Raw genomic sequence first — 14946 nt, 5'->3', positions numbered from 1 at the left:
CCCTCGGCGAGGCGGGCCCTCGTCGGCCGAGCCTCGCCGGCAGCCGGGCGAGGCTCGCCTAGCCCCGCCGAGGCTCGGCCGAGCCAGATCTGGCGGCGAGGCCGAGCCCCACCGGTGGCCGAGCCGACCTCGTCGGGCCGGGCGAGGCTGCGGTGCCACCGGCGGGGCGGGCGAGCCTCGCCTAGCCACCGATGGGGCCGGGCGAGCCCGCCCGGCCACCGGTGGGGCCGGGCGAGCCTCGCTCGCCCGGCCCCGCCCGGCCCCCGCGAGCCTCGCTCGGCCCGGCGAGGCCCGCTCGGCCACCGGCGAGGCTCGGCCTCGCCGGATCCGGGTAGGCCGAGCCTCGCCGGTGGTGGGCAAGCCTTCGGCGAGCTCGCCGGTGGTCGGGCTTGCCTCCGGCGAGCTCGCCGGACCGGCGGCGGCGGTGGCGGACGATGGCGGGCGGTGGCGGGCGATGGTGGATGGCGGTCGCGAGATGGCCGAAGGGAAGAAGAAAATTTATTGATTTTGATTCTCAAATTCGTTCCCGGAACAAGAATCAACTTTTTTTTTATTCTTGATTCTGTTCCCAATCTGTTCCCGGGAACAAAAAATTTACCAAACGCGATTCTAGGCCGAAACTGATTCCGGGAACAAAGAATCAGAATTTGACACTATTTGGATGGTTACCAAACAGGCCCTAATCCGTTGAAGAAAGGTTATCCAGAACTGGATGTTTTGTCAAGGATTTAACCTTATCAACTGGAGAAGATCTCGTGGCTGGAAAAGACGTAACGGAATCCTTTGATTGATCGAAATTGATTCGATGATTGCCTAAATATTCTTGGAAGAATCTACTTATGGAAACCGAAATCCTGATTGTATGGGCGAACAGATTGATGGGCTATCGACACGTTCCTTTAATAGCTCGAACAATCTTCCTAATTGATTCCGTCCAACGGGTAGATTGGAAGAATTCCTTTGGTAAGTGCCAACGGGTATGATGGCATAAAGGAGTATATAAGGAAGACGGTCTTAGTTGTTCGAGGTGTGCGCGATAAAAGAATTCCAAAGTCTAAAGCTCCTTTTTGTTTAGACAATCACTTTGAGTGAATACTTGTATACAAAAGAGAGTCTATATTTGTGAGAAACCTTAAGGAGGTGTGGTAGAACATCTACATTGTGGAATCAAGGCAAAGCTGTGCTATAACTTCTCTTTTGATCATAGTGAAATCCAGCCGGTGGGCTGTCAGTGCGGAAGAGTGGACGTAGGCTTGGAATAAGCCGAACCACTATAAATCCCGTGTTCAATTTTCTCTTCCTTACTCTCTTTACTTTGATCGTACTTCATTTTCGTTAATCATAGTAAACTTCCTTTCTATCATTTGCCAAGAATCGCTTCCGTATCTCGATAAATTGTTTGTGCACCTATTCACCCCCCTCTAGGTGCTTATACTAGCTATCTCAATTGGTATTAAAGCTCGTGTGCTCACTTTGTTTGAAGTGTTTTACTTCAGAGTAAAAGATCCATGGCTAGTATGTTGGCTCCAGGGCTGGTAGAAGGGCAAAGCAACACGAGACCACCTTACTTTGATGGAAAGGACTACAACATATGGAAAAACAAGATGAAGGCGTTCTTAAGATCAAAGGATCCTCCGGAATGGGACGTTGTAGAAAAGGAATTGTTCCCAAAGCTGCTCCTGTCTCAGAAAGAGGAAAAGACTCTGTTGAGTCTAGCGAAATGACTCAGGAAGAGATAATCAAGAGACAAGCTCTTGATGCAAAAGCAATTTATTCTTTATATTGTGCTTTATCACCTACTAAATATAACAGAATATCTTCTTGTGATACAGCCAAAGAAGTCTGGGATAGATTACACATTACTTATGAAGGAACCGATCGAGTGAAAGAGACAAGAATCAACATTCTTCTCGGTCAATACGAAGCCTTCAGAATGAAACCGGAGAATCTATAACCGACATATTTAGTCGTTTTTGAGATATCGTGAATGGTCTTGAAAATCAAGGCCAACCAATTTCGATCCCATGAAAGTAAACAAGTTTCTTGCGTGGACTCTCCAAGGATTGGAATCACATAAAGACCTCAATCGTGGAGACCCAAAGAATCATGCCACTGTCGTCGATGAGTTGGTTGGGACTCTTCAATCCTATGAAGTGGAACGAATCAATGAAGACGAAGACCCTAAAGGTAAGAAATCTATTGCATTAAAATCTAATGATGATTCGATGTAACAGATTCGAAGACGACATGGATGATGAAGAACTTGCTCTTATGATAAGAAGATTCAAAAAGCTGAACAGAAAATGAAGAAAATTCAATGCAAAGAAACAAAGTTTTCAAAAAGCAAGACCAAGTCTCATGAAGATGAAGAATCAAACAAAGATGTAGTCCGCTTTGAATGTAAGAAAAGGGACACATCGACCAACCTGTCCTCTTCTAAGGAAGAAGAAAGGAAAACTGAAAGATATCGAAAAGCTCTCAAAGCTGAAACCTGGAGTGATACGAGTGCGAAGATAGTGATGATGAATATGCCAACATATGTCTAATGGCACAATCGGATTCGAATCAAACTCCGAGACCGATTGATTCGAAAGTGAATTCGAGGTAAGTAACTTTAAAATCCCTATTAAAGTTTCAAAATACATTGATGAATTATGTTTTAGTCTTAAGACTTCTCTTAAAAGAATTTCCGAACTCAAAAAGAAAATTCTGCTTTAAAACAACAAGATAATGCTTTGGAGGAAAAAGTGAAATGCTTAGACCAAAATGTTTCTTCTCTCAAAGAAAGTGAAAATAATCTTTTAAAAGAAAATGCATTCTTGAAAAATGATATTTCAAATATTTCCAAAAGATTTTCTTTAGGTTCTGAAAACTGGAGAAAATACTTTCTGCTCAAAGACCTTATTTCAATAAATGGATTGGGAATGATGCTGAAACCATTCCTTTAATCGATTTTCCTAAAGTAAAAGAAAGAATCAAACAAAGACCCACAAGAAATGCTTACAAAAATCATTTTGAAGGGAACTTTGTAAAACCGAAAGAGGTCGCAATGCTCTTAGATGTTCAAAATGCAATAGTGCAGATCATTTTGAGAAAGAATGTCCTATGGTTTGGAGACCTGTCAATAAAGTCTGGGCAAAAATCGTATATCAGACTAACTCAAAAGGACCCAAGAAAATATGGGTACCAAAGAAAGCTTGAGTTTCTTTTTGAATGTAGGTCACTATCAAGAAAAAAGTGAAATGGTATCTGGATAGTGGATGCTCTAGACACATGACAGGAGATTCAAATTACTTCATAAAGCTCGTTCAAGTGAATGGTGGAAAAGTCTCATTTGGAGGAAACATGACAAAGGAAAAATAGTGGGAGTTGGAACTCTAAAGATTGGGAACCTCACAATAAGCAATGTTTCTTTAGTTGAAGGGCTCAATTACAAATCGCATCAGTCGGCTTTGTGATGCCGGTTTTAGAATCAACTTTCAAGAGGGTATTTGTTCGGGAACCAAGTAAAGACTCTACTCGTCATTCATGGGTCGAAGACATGGGAATATCTACCTCTTGGACGTGAAACCAGATGAATCGCAATGTCTAATCTCAATCCAAGACGAAGCGAACTTATGGCACAAAAAAGCTTGGGCATATCAACATGAAACAGATAGCCAAAATCTCAGCAAAGAAGCTTGTTCGTGGTCTACCCAATTTATCATATCAAAAGTCCGATCTATGTACACCATGTATATTGGGAAAACATGTAAGAAATTCATTTAAACCAATAAATCAAGTTTCCACTAACCGTGTACTGCAGCTCTTGCATATGGATCTCTTCGGACCAACAAGAACACAGAGCATTGGAGGTAAGAAATATTGCCTAGTAATTGTGGATGACTACTCACGATTTACTTGGGTATATTTCTTGGCAAGTAAGTCTGAAACTTTCTCTTACTTTGAAAAATTTGCTAAGAAGGTTCAAAATGAAAAAGGGTATGTCATTTCAAGTATAAAAACAGACCATGGAGGTGAATTTGAAAATTAAGACTTTGCAAAATTTTGTGATGAATCTGGTTTTCAACATTTGTTCTCCTCTCCATATACTCCAGAGCAAAATGGAGTTATGGAAAGGAAGAATAGATCTCTTCAAGAAATGGCTAGAACTCTTTTAATTGAAAGTAATATCTCTTTACGATTTTGGGTTGAAGCAGTTTCAACATCATGTTATATTATCAATAGAGTCTTTCTAAGGCCTATTCTAGAAAAAAAAAACCCCTTATGAACTATTTAAAGAAAAGAAGCCAATTGTTTCATATTTTCATGTTTTCAGATGCAAATGTTTCATATTGAAAATGCAAATGATCGAGTTGGTAAGTTTGAAGAAAAGTCAGATGAAGGCATCTTCCTTGGATATTCAACCACAAGTAAAGCGTACAGAGTCTACAACAAGAAGACTCAAACTGTGGAAGAATCAATGAATGTCAAATTCCAAGATTCCATTCAAAATGAATCCATTCAGACTCATCTTGAAGAGGCGGCGAACCGCTCCGAACTCAACAAAGTCTAAATCTCAAGAAGCAGCTCAGATTTTGAAGGATCAGCAACAAGTAACTGTTGAAGATTCAAGTAAAGGAAGTGATCATCAATTAATCAGCAACTAGAAACATAAGTCTAGTCATCCCAAAGATCTTATTATTGGCGACATCAATGAAGGAATACGCACAAGATCCAAAAGGCGAGAAGAGTCTAGTGCCGTGGCTCTTATTTCTGAAACAGAACCCAAGAGCATAGAAGGAGCTTTATCCGATGAAAGCTGGATTGAAGCTATGCAAGAAGAACTCGACAATTCAAAATTAACGATGTCTGGGAATTAACTCCAAAACCGAAAGGTAAATCAGTTATTGGAGCTAAATGGGTTTCGGAAACAAGATGGGAGAAAGGTAAAGTCGTAAGAAACAAAGCAAGACTCGTGGCCAAAGGATACACACAAGAAGAAGGGATCGACTATGACGAGACTTATGCACCGGTAGCAAGGTTAGAAGCAATTCGTTTATTACTTGCATTTGCTTGTCATAAAAATTTCAGGTTATTTCAAATGGATGTCAAAAGTGCTTTCCTAAATGGATTCATCCATGAGGAAGTCTATGTGGAACAACCACCAGGGTTTGAAGACCCAAGGAAACCAGACGCAGTATTCAGACTCAAAAAGGCCTTATATGGCTTAAAGCAAGCACCTCGAGCTTGGTATGACAGATTAAGTAAGTTTTTAATTCAAAATGGATTTGTTAAAGGTAAAGTGGACACTACTCTTTTTATTAAAAGAGAAAGCAAAAGTTTTCTGCTTGTTCAAATATATGTCGATGATATTATCTTTGGATCCTCTAATGAAAGTATGTGCAAGAAATTTTCTAAGACTATGCAAGATGAATTTGAAATGAGCATGATGGGTGAGTTAACCTTCTTTCTTGGACTTCAAATAAAACAATTGGAGGAAGGAACTTTTATTCATCAAGAAAAATATGCAAATGATCTTGTCAAAAAGTTTGGTCGGACAATTGCAAAAAGGTGACATACCAATGTCAAGTTCCTTGAAGATAGACAAAGATGAAGAAGGAAGAAAGTTGATCAAAAGCTGTACAGAGTATCATCGGATCTCTTCTTTATCTTTTTGCTTCTAGACTCGACATTTTGTTTAGTGTTTGCATCTGTGCCAGATTTCAATTAGACCCAAAAGAATCTCATTTAAATGCAGCAAAGCGTATTATCAAATATATCTCATCAACTTCAAACTTTGGTCTCTAGTATCCAAAAAGGGGAGACTTTACTCTTCTTGGATATTCAGACGCTTGCACCTTGCTGGATGCGAGTCGATAGAAAGAGCACCTCAGGTACTTGTCAACTACTTGGAGGCGGGACAATGTCTTGGTTTTCAAGAAAGCAAAGTACGTAGCTCTCTCTGACAAACGAGTATGTAGCTCTCGGAAGTTGTTTTTCGCAAATTCGTGGATGAAACAACAGGTGAGAGACTTTGGAATTAAAGACTCATACACGGAGATTAATTGCGACAACACCGGCGCTATCAATCTCACCAAAATCCAATTCTACACTCAAGAGCGAAGCATATAGAGATTCGACATCACTTTATTAGAGATCATGTTCAAAATGGAGATGTTTCAATTCAATTTGTTGACTCAAAGAATCAACTGGCGGATATATTCACAAAGCCGTTGGAGAAAAATCAGTTCGAAACCATTCGTTCCAGACTCAACATTTTGAGGTATGAGGAAATCAAAGTCTAAAGACTTTCAGACTCAGACATACAAGACTTTAACTGTAAGTTAGTCTTGGTACGACCGTCGACCGTAAGTTAGTCTTTCTCTCTCTCTCGAATCTTATCTTGAAAAGGTACGATTGGTAACCGTGTTTTATTGCTATCTTTAATCGGCGTAATTTTTGCATCGTTTCCTTTTCCAAAAAGAAGTTATTTTTAAAATGACTATTTTCACGGAAAAAGACAGTTATTTAAAAAAAAAAAAAAAAAAAAAAAAAAGGCATCCTTTTATTTCCTTTGTGACGATTCGTTTATCTCTCTTTTTAACCGATCGTGCACCGTTGATTCCTCTTCACTTTACTCTCAAAAACTCTAGAAAGCATCAATCCTCCATTCCCGTTTGTCTTCTTTGTTTAATCTTCAAAAGTTGTCATCTTTCTTGGGAAAGTCAAGCAAGGAATCTTCCAAAAGCGAGAAAGATGTCATCTTCAAGAAAGTCTTCGAGAATCGCAAGCAGGAGACCACGGCGAATGAGTGAGGGGCCTACGTACTTCGATCTTACTGAAGAAGAAGTGTCTCCAGAACAGCAACCGAGCCCACAACATTCTCAGCAGCGTCATTCTCCTCCATCTAGTCCTCAAGGCGTTGATCATCAACAACAGGAAGAAATCATCGAGGATGCAGACCCTGTAAGAGTTCAAAAGCCCGCTTATATTTACAAGCTATATCGTGCCTTAAAAGGAACTCGTACTCCTTTGAACTATGTTGATGATTTTCTTAAAGACAAAGGATATAAGAACGAATATATCTTTCTCGCGAAAAATGGAAAGTTTGGGAATTGCTCGTAAAGGGGTGGCCGAGGAAACCCTTGCGAATATCCCAAGTGATCCTCGTGGATTTGGGGGCCGAATCTGTAGATGGGAATGATGATGATAATTTGTACAGCCTATTTCAACCGAAAATGGGTATTGCGGTTGAAAATCAAGGAAAAATGGGAGATTTGTTGATTGAATGAACAAAAGGATCAGTACTCGAAATTGCTGAAGCGTGGGGTAATAAACCCTAGGAGTGTGGATTTTGATTTTCTGGATCTTTGTGAATGTGAACTTGAGGGAAAAGTTCAGTTATCTTCAACTTGAAAAGTTCTCGCGCTCCGACACTACCGAGGCCTATCTTTGGATTAACGCATATTTCTATTCAAATCTTAGCTTTTTGGATGCGAATAGATTCTCTTTCAGCGTTAAAGACCAAGACTATGTTGTGGATATGAATATGCTGGCGGATGTGTTAGGAGTTGAAAGAGGAAGATATCAACCAATTAAAGTTTCCATTGCTCGGGCCACACGGAACCGGTGAAGGACGGGCGAACAGATGAGAAGATCACCTACTTAAGGATGAGTGCATTCAACATCTTGCTTCACAAGATTGTGATTAATTGCCTCCGACCGAAATCAACTTCCAAAACCGATGTTTCAAGTTCGGAGGCAAAAGCGATGTATGCCATCCTCTTTGGGAAAAAGTTTTCTCTCCCTTACACTGTTATGTTTCACATGTATAGAGCAATGATGAAGGACAGAGGTCAACTCCCTTACCCAAGCCTTGTTACAAAAATATTCAGCCTCCGCAAATCTTTTGTGTTCGACCATGCGATCATATGGTGGTAGGACTGAAAATGGTGACCAAAATGCGTCGAAGGAACCGAGAAAGTAGTTGGAAAAATTCAAGGAGAAGACTCCGCCAAAACTCATCAAATCTCTTCCGCGGCTAAAAGAAAAGGGAAGGAGCCCATGGTTGCTCCATCCAAGAGAAGAAGAGCTCTCCTCGTTGAGGATGAAGATGATGAGGAAGACATCACCATCTACGCAATGGCTTTAAAGAATTTAAGTCGTCTGTTCCACGAAAGAATCGGAACAAATGACAAAAGAAGCGAGAGGAGAAGGATGCGAGAGGAGAAGGAAGAAGAAGAAAGAGAAGCTGAAAAAGAAGCGAGAGGAGGAAAGACTGAAGAAGATAGAAGAGAAGAAGGAGAACTCGAGGAACTCTCTTCTCCACCGTAGGCATGAAAAGGGGGAGATCAAGAGAAAGGAGGGAAGTCTTCATATTCGATGCAAGTGAAGGAGTTAGTCGCTCACCCGCAGGACCCAGAGAGGATGTTTATGCCTCTCAATTTCCAGAAGAAAGTCATGAAGTTTCATCACCAAACCTGCGAGATTATGTTGATCTACCATCGTCTGCATTTACTCCATCAGATCGGGCCGAAGCAAGTACTCAGACTGATAATACAGCAGATTTTCGCAGAATCATGGATATTCTCTTGGAGATGCGAGGTCAAATTTATGCTTTGGGATGCGAGGTTCAAAACTTGCAGAATGCGGGTCAAGTTTCTTCATGTTCATTGAATGATAAGATCCAAGCCCTCTCTGTTCAGATTCAGGCCAATGCCAAGGGTGAGGAGATTGCACAAGGCGAAGGAAGACTTGAAAGGGTGGAAGGCATCGTTCAATCTATGGAAGATTTCCAGCTTGTCCGCGTTCCCAAGCAATCTTGACTTCATCTCAACCTTTTTAATGCTGACAAAAAGGGGGAGAGATGCAAGATTTGATCAAACTTTCAATCGTTAAACTTTTAATCGTGTGGACTGTTTATTGGATTGTTTTGTTTGACTTTGACTTTGTGTCTGGATGAGAACTGAACTAGACTTTGACTTGACTGCTTTTATTAACTACTATTGATATCTTATGGATGGCTTTATCGTATACTAATCTAACCTATTTTATGCTAACCTATTTTTTGTGGTTGCAGATTCTAGTGTTATTCATTTAGCCATTTATCTCTATAAGATATGCATATGTGTTTGAGAAATGTTTTGTAGGTCAAAGTTATCCAAATCTGCAGGAAAGTTTTGTCACCATCAAAAAGGGGAGATTGTTGGAGAAATCTTCTTGAAGTGTTTTGAAGTTGACAAAACGTTTCCATCGATCTAGTCTAAAGGCTTGCGACTACGCTATTTAAAGTCGAAGACCTCCAGGACAGCGAGACTCAAGACTCAAAGTCTATCATCATTGACAGATCTCTAATCCGTTGAAGAAAGATTATCCAAAACTGGATGTTTTGTCAAGGATTTAACCTTATCAACTGGAGAAGATCTCGTGGCTGGAAAAGACGTAACGGAATCCTTTGATTGATCGAGATTGATTCGATGATTGCCTAAATATTCTTGGAAGAATCTACTTATGGAAACCGAAATCCTGATTGTATGGGCGAACAGGATTGATGGGCTATCGACACGTTCCTTTAATAGCTCGAACAATCTTCCTAATTGATTCCGTCCAACGGGTAGATTGGAGGAATTCCTTTGGTAAGTGCCAACGGGTATGATGGCATAAAGGAGTATATAAGGAAGACGGTCTTAGTTGTTCGAGGTGTGCGCGATAAAAGAATTCCAAAGTCTGAAGCTCCTTTTTGTTTAGACAATCACTTTGAGTGAATACTTGTATACAAAAGAGAGTCTATATTTGTGAGAAACCTTGAGGAGGTGTGGTAGAACATCTACATTGTGGAATCAAGGCAAAGCTGTGCTGTAACTTCTCTTTTGATCATAGTGAAATCCAACCGGTGGGCTGTCTGTGCGGAAGAGTGGACGTATGCTTGGAATAAGCCGAACCACTATAAACCATGTGTTCAATTTTCTCTTCCTTACTCTCTTTACTTTGATCGTACTTCATTTTCGTTAATCATAGTAAACTTCATTTCTATCATTTGCCAAGAATCGCTTCCGTATCTCGATAAATTGTTTGTGCACCTATTCACCCCCCCTCTAAGTGCTTATACTAGCTATCTCAGGACCGATTCTAAACTCTTAGAACCGAGGACCAACCCGCACAGTGCTGCTCTAGGAATCCCAGGACCAAAGACCAATCCAATCTCCCTGGGAACCGGATTAGGAAAGGTAGGGTTAGGCCGGTTTAGGGCCGGTTCAAGATTGACCCTAGATCGATACTCACCCTTATCCAGAATGATGTACCTAGGGTAGAGACGAGAGGCTAAAGGTGAAGGAACTGGCAAGCGAACACGAAGTGCAAGATGCACAATGTGTAGATCCATCCTCACCACGCAGTGCCTTCCATGGCTAAGGAGAAGATAGATAGATTCATCGCGAGATTGTCCTTTCTCTACATGATTTGAGATAACTTACTATGGCGACTCCGATTCGAAGACTTCAAGAAGAGGAGAAGGCGAAAGGCACAAAGCAGAGAATTGGAAGAATAAAAAGAAATACTTCCATTGCTAGTGAGTTGTGTGATAGGAAGAGTGGGAAGTGCCAAAACGTGGCACGAAGAGATACTTAAATGCCAAAAGTTATGAAAGTAACATTTAAGTGCCAAAATCAGAGCAAAATGGATCACTTAAGTGCTAAAATCAGAGCAAAATTGATCACTTAAGTGCCAACGGCGAGAAAATCCGGCTAAAATACTAACGTGACGATTTTCCGGTGAAGCGTGTGCAAAACGGCGTCATTTTGCACGCTAACATGGCTAGACAATCCAAAAACGATGTCATTTTGCTATTAACGTAGTAAAAAACTAAAATTAAAATTAATTTAATTTAATTTAAAACTAAATTTATTTAAATCATTTAAAAATACAAACATAAATATTTCCAAAAATAATTTTAAAAAAAAAAAAGGCCAAGAGAGAAAGAAGGCGACTAAGGGCTAAGCCCTCATCACCGCCACCGAAAGGGCCGGCGACGATGGGGAGAGGGTCGGCTAGGGTCACCCAGCCCTAGCAAAGGGCCGACAACCCCGGCCGACGGGTAGCGAGGGCTTGCGAGCCCTCGCCCAAAATTTGGGCAAGGGTCGCAGCCCTCACACAGCCAGGCTAAAGGTCACGGCCCTCTCCTAGATCCAACGAGGGTCGGCGACCCTTGCCGGATTTGGTGAAGGTCGCGACCCTCACCCAGATCTAGGGCGAGGGCTCGCGGGCTCTCACCATTGGTCAGCCAGGGTTGCCGGCCCGTGGCCAAGGCTCGACGACCCCCGGTCGACCCTCCCCCACCTTCATTGACCCTTCCCGGCGATAGAGAGGTTCAGCCCTCAATTGCCTTCTTCCTCCCCCTCCTCCTCCTCTTTTCTTTTTTTTTTTTTTGCTATTATTATTATTATTATTATTATTATTATTATTATTATTATTATTATTATTATTATTATTATTATTTAATTAAATTAATTTTATATTGAAATTCGAATCCACACAAAAACGATGTCATTTTTGCTTTTCTTTGCTGCGTCAACTCTCCGACGAGCCACGTAGGTGAAAGAAATAATAAAAAAAATACCATATAAGATTTTCGGAGAGGTTCGCCAAAGATAACATTAAGTGTCACTTTCCTAACTTTTGGCACTTAACTATCCCTCTCGTGCCAAATTCTGTACCAAATTCGATACTTGGGGTGTACTTCTTTCGGAAGAGTGAGAACTTTGCGAGAGGTTACCGTATCTCAAGCCTTTGGGTGAGCTCCATGGGGGCTGGTCTGTCGACCACCCGTGATCAAATCCAATCAAGAGGTGCCATGGCAATTTTTATGGGTGTTGTTTTGAGGGGGGCGTTAGATTGCTTTCAACTTTTATTAATTGTGTGAGCAGTTCCAGGGGACAAAATAAGACCCAAACAAGCTTTCTATCCTCAATTGAATTTGATGAATCTATATGCTTGGATCAATGTTGATTAATAAATGTGGAAAATCTGAGGTTATTGAGAATGATTGGTATTATCTAAAGATCGCAAAGTTGAATCTTGCATACCCAAACATCTCGGTTCTTTATTTTTTGGCAAAAATATGTCCCAAGATGACCTCAACGGATCTTTAAGAAGTTGTAAGTTAAGATTATTGACCTAGGATATATCAAGAGTCACTAGAAAAAATCCAAACTCATTAGTGATGAAATTCTCCTGTTATCTTTATCGGTTTTAATCGTGTGCTCGTAGAACGGACTAAAAATAGCCCACTAACGTTGAAATGAAGAAGACATGGAAGGTAGAGTCATTGAATCTAAAAGATATTAGGTGTTGGAACCAAAAGGCAAATCTCATTTGGATCCACAATATGGCAAAGCTACCAAAAGAAATTACTAGCAGTTGACTAGTCTTTTAACAGCTTTTTGCACAAATGGTTCAACAAGTTCCCCCTTTCCCTAGACTAGCAGGCAACAAGCTTGAGCACAACCGATTTCCACATAAGCAATAAAACCAAATTGCAATGCCGTAACCAACTCGGTCCTTTGCAAAGTATGGCGGAGTCCACTCATTGGCAAAGTGAAAATGAGAAATGATATCACGCCAAAGGCCTTTTTTTTTGGCCTAAAAAGAGAATGACAAGATGGAGTCCTCATAGTTTGAAAAATTCAATCACCTGTTCTACCACTTGACATATTGGGAAGAAAAGTTCTTACGACTTTGTAGCGTTATCGTGGACCACTTAGGATTGAGGGTAGTAATGCAGAGGCATCATTGAATTCGACATCCATTCGACTGAATCTTGCTTCTCCACTGGTGGAAGCCTGAGCAGTGAAGTTGTAATCCAGGTCCCCTGGAACTTCCATGATGCCCTCTAGCACCTTGATGACCATAGACGTGGAGGGCTACTTTGTATAGTCTCCTTGCAAGCACCATCCAACAATACTCATCATATTCATCGCCGTTGGTCCATTTAGTTGCACGTCATTGCTAGATTTATCCACAATGTCTAATAAGTGTTCCTCTTCTACCTTCTTTTAAAAAAGCTTAGTAAATGCATGTCTTCTTCTTCTAGAGAGAGATCCAAGATTTTTCTCCCATGCACTATCTCTAAGTTTACCATGCCAAAACTATACACGCCAATCTTTTCAGTGATTGCTTTACTCCACCACTCGAGGGCCACATAACCGAGAGTTTCTCTCATGGTTGTGATAACATGGCTTTGGTCTTTGTCTATCAACTTGAATAATCCAAAATTAGCAACCTTAGCATTGAAATTTCCATCCAAGAGGATATTTGGGGATTTAATGTCTAGGTGAAATATCTTCTGTTTGCAATCTTCATGAAGATAATTTAGTCCTTTCACTATATCAAGAATGATCTTCTTCATTTGTTGCCAAGAGGATATTTGGGGATTTAATGTCTAGGTCGCCTCGCTTATCGCCGAGTAAATCAAAAGGAAAAAGAAGAAGCCCTAATTAGAAACCCTAACGCTCAGCTCGCCCTTGCTTTCCGAACACAACTTGACTAGTGAGTTCTACTTTGTGCTTCATTTGAGATCTTCAACCTCATGTATGCTCTTGATTTGTGTTGATTTTTTTTCCATGTTTGCTTCGTGTATGTGATCAGTTTGGCTAGGTATTAGTCCATGTGACCTCCCCTTTTGGACCCTCGATTAGGGGTGTCAACATTTCAATTCGGTTCGGTTTTTTTGAAAAACCGAACCGTTAAAAAAAACTTCCGAACCGAACCGAATACGAACCGAACCGAAATTTTGGTTTGGTTCGGTTTGGTTCGGTTCGGTTCGGTTTTTCAGTTTTCAGTTTTAGATTTTGGGTTTTGGTTTTGGTTTTTTGGCATCAAACTTATCGAATTGAAGACGGTGAGCCCTTCCTCCAGCTTCGCGTCGTTCTCCTTCACCGGCGTCCCCACGATCGTGCCGCCTTCGTCGTGGCCATCCTCGATGGAATCGCAGCGCGAGCGTTGGGCTCCCGTTGATTGATGTCTGGTTCCTCTCTTTCGTTTCACTTCTTTGGGCTGACCAATCTCAAGAAACTTCGCAGCAAACGCACACAGACACGTCGCATCTTCCACATTCAATTCCATTGCCCCCAAAAACCTCCCCGCCTCAAATCGTATGGTCCGAATTCCGATCAACTGAAGTAACAACAACAACAGGGGTCCGTGACTCGAAGAGCAAGAACCCAGCAGATCTAAAGCAAAGTAATGATTTGAGCAGCTGGTGGCAAGAGAGAGAGAGAGAGAGAGAGAGAGAGAAAGAGAGAGAGAGAGAGAGTTGGTGGGGGAAGAAGAGAGAGGGTCGAATAAGGAAGCCTGCCTCTTCGAGCAAGGAAAGCTAAGAATCGAAGTTGGCTGAAGCCCCCGGGAGAGAGAGAGCCGAGGAGACGGGATTTGGGAGAGAGTTTTAATTTTATCGGTTTGTGGTTCGGTTAACCGATAAAAACCGAACCAATAAAAAATATCGGTTTTTAATGAAAATCAAACCAAAAACCGAACCGAACAAAAAAAACTGAATTTTTCGGTTCGGTTCGGTTCGGTTCCTAACATCCCTACCCTCGATTGATGGGGGCAATTGCATTTGATGTGTTCTTTCTGGGCTTTTCTTTCCTTTTTTGGAGATGGGTTTTAGCTTTGATTGGATAACCGAATCATGCTCATCATCCATCGTGATTTTAGCTGAAGTAGCGATCGAACCATATTGATGTCATTTTTTTTAAATCTAGATTGTTGCATGTTGGAACAACAAGCTCGATAAAGACATGAGCTTGTAATTTATGAGCTGAAATTAGGTAAAAAAATGCCAAAGTTTTGCTAGGAAAAGAAAGGAAATTTTGGTGATGTCCCCCAATTCTAGTTGCTGTCACTTTGATTATGTCGTCTCTTAATTTAAGACTAGCTATTGCAAATTATGGTGGAAGCATCGAGGTGTTG

This window comes from Eucalyptus grandis, chromosome 11 (genome assembly GCF_016545825.1).
Source record: "Eucalyptus grandis isolate ANBG69807.140 chromosome 11, ASM1654582v1, whole genome shotgun sequence".
Lineage (NCBI taxonomy): Eukaryota > Viridiplantae > Streptophyta > Magnoliopsida > Myrtales > Myrtaceae > Eucalyptus > Eucalyptus grandis.
Note: the sequence above shows the minus strand (reverse complement) of the source record.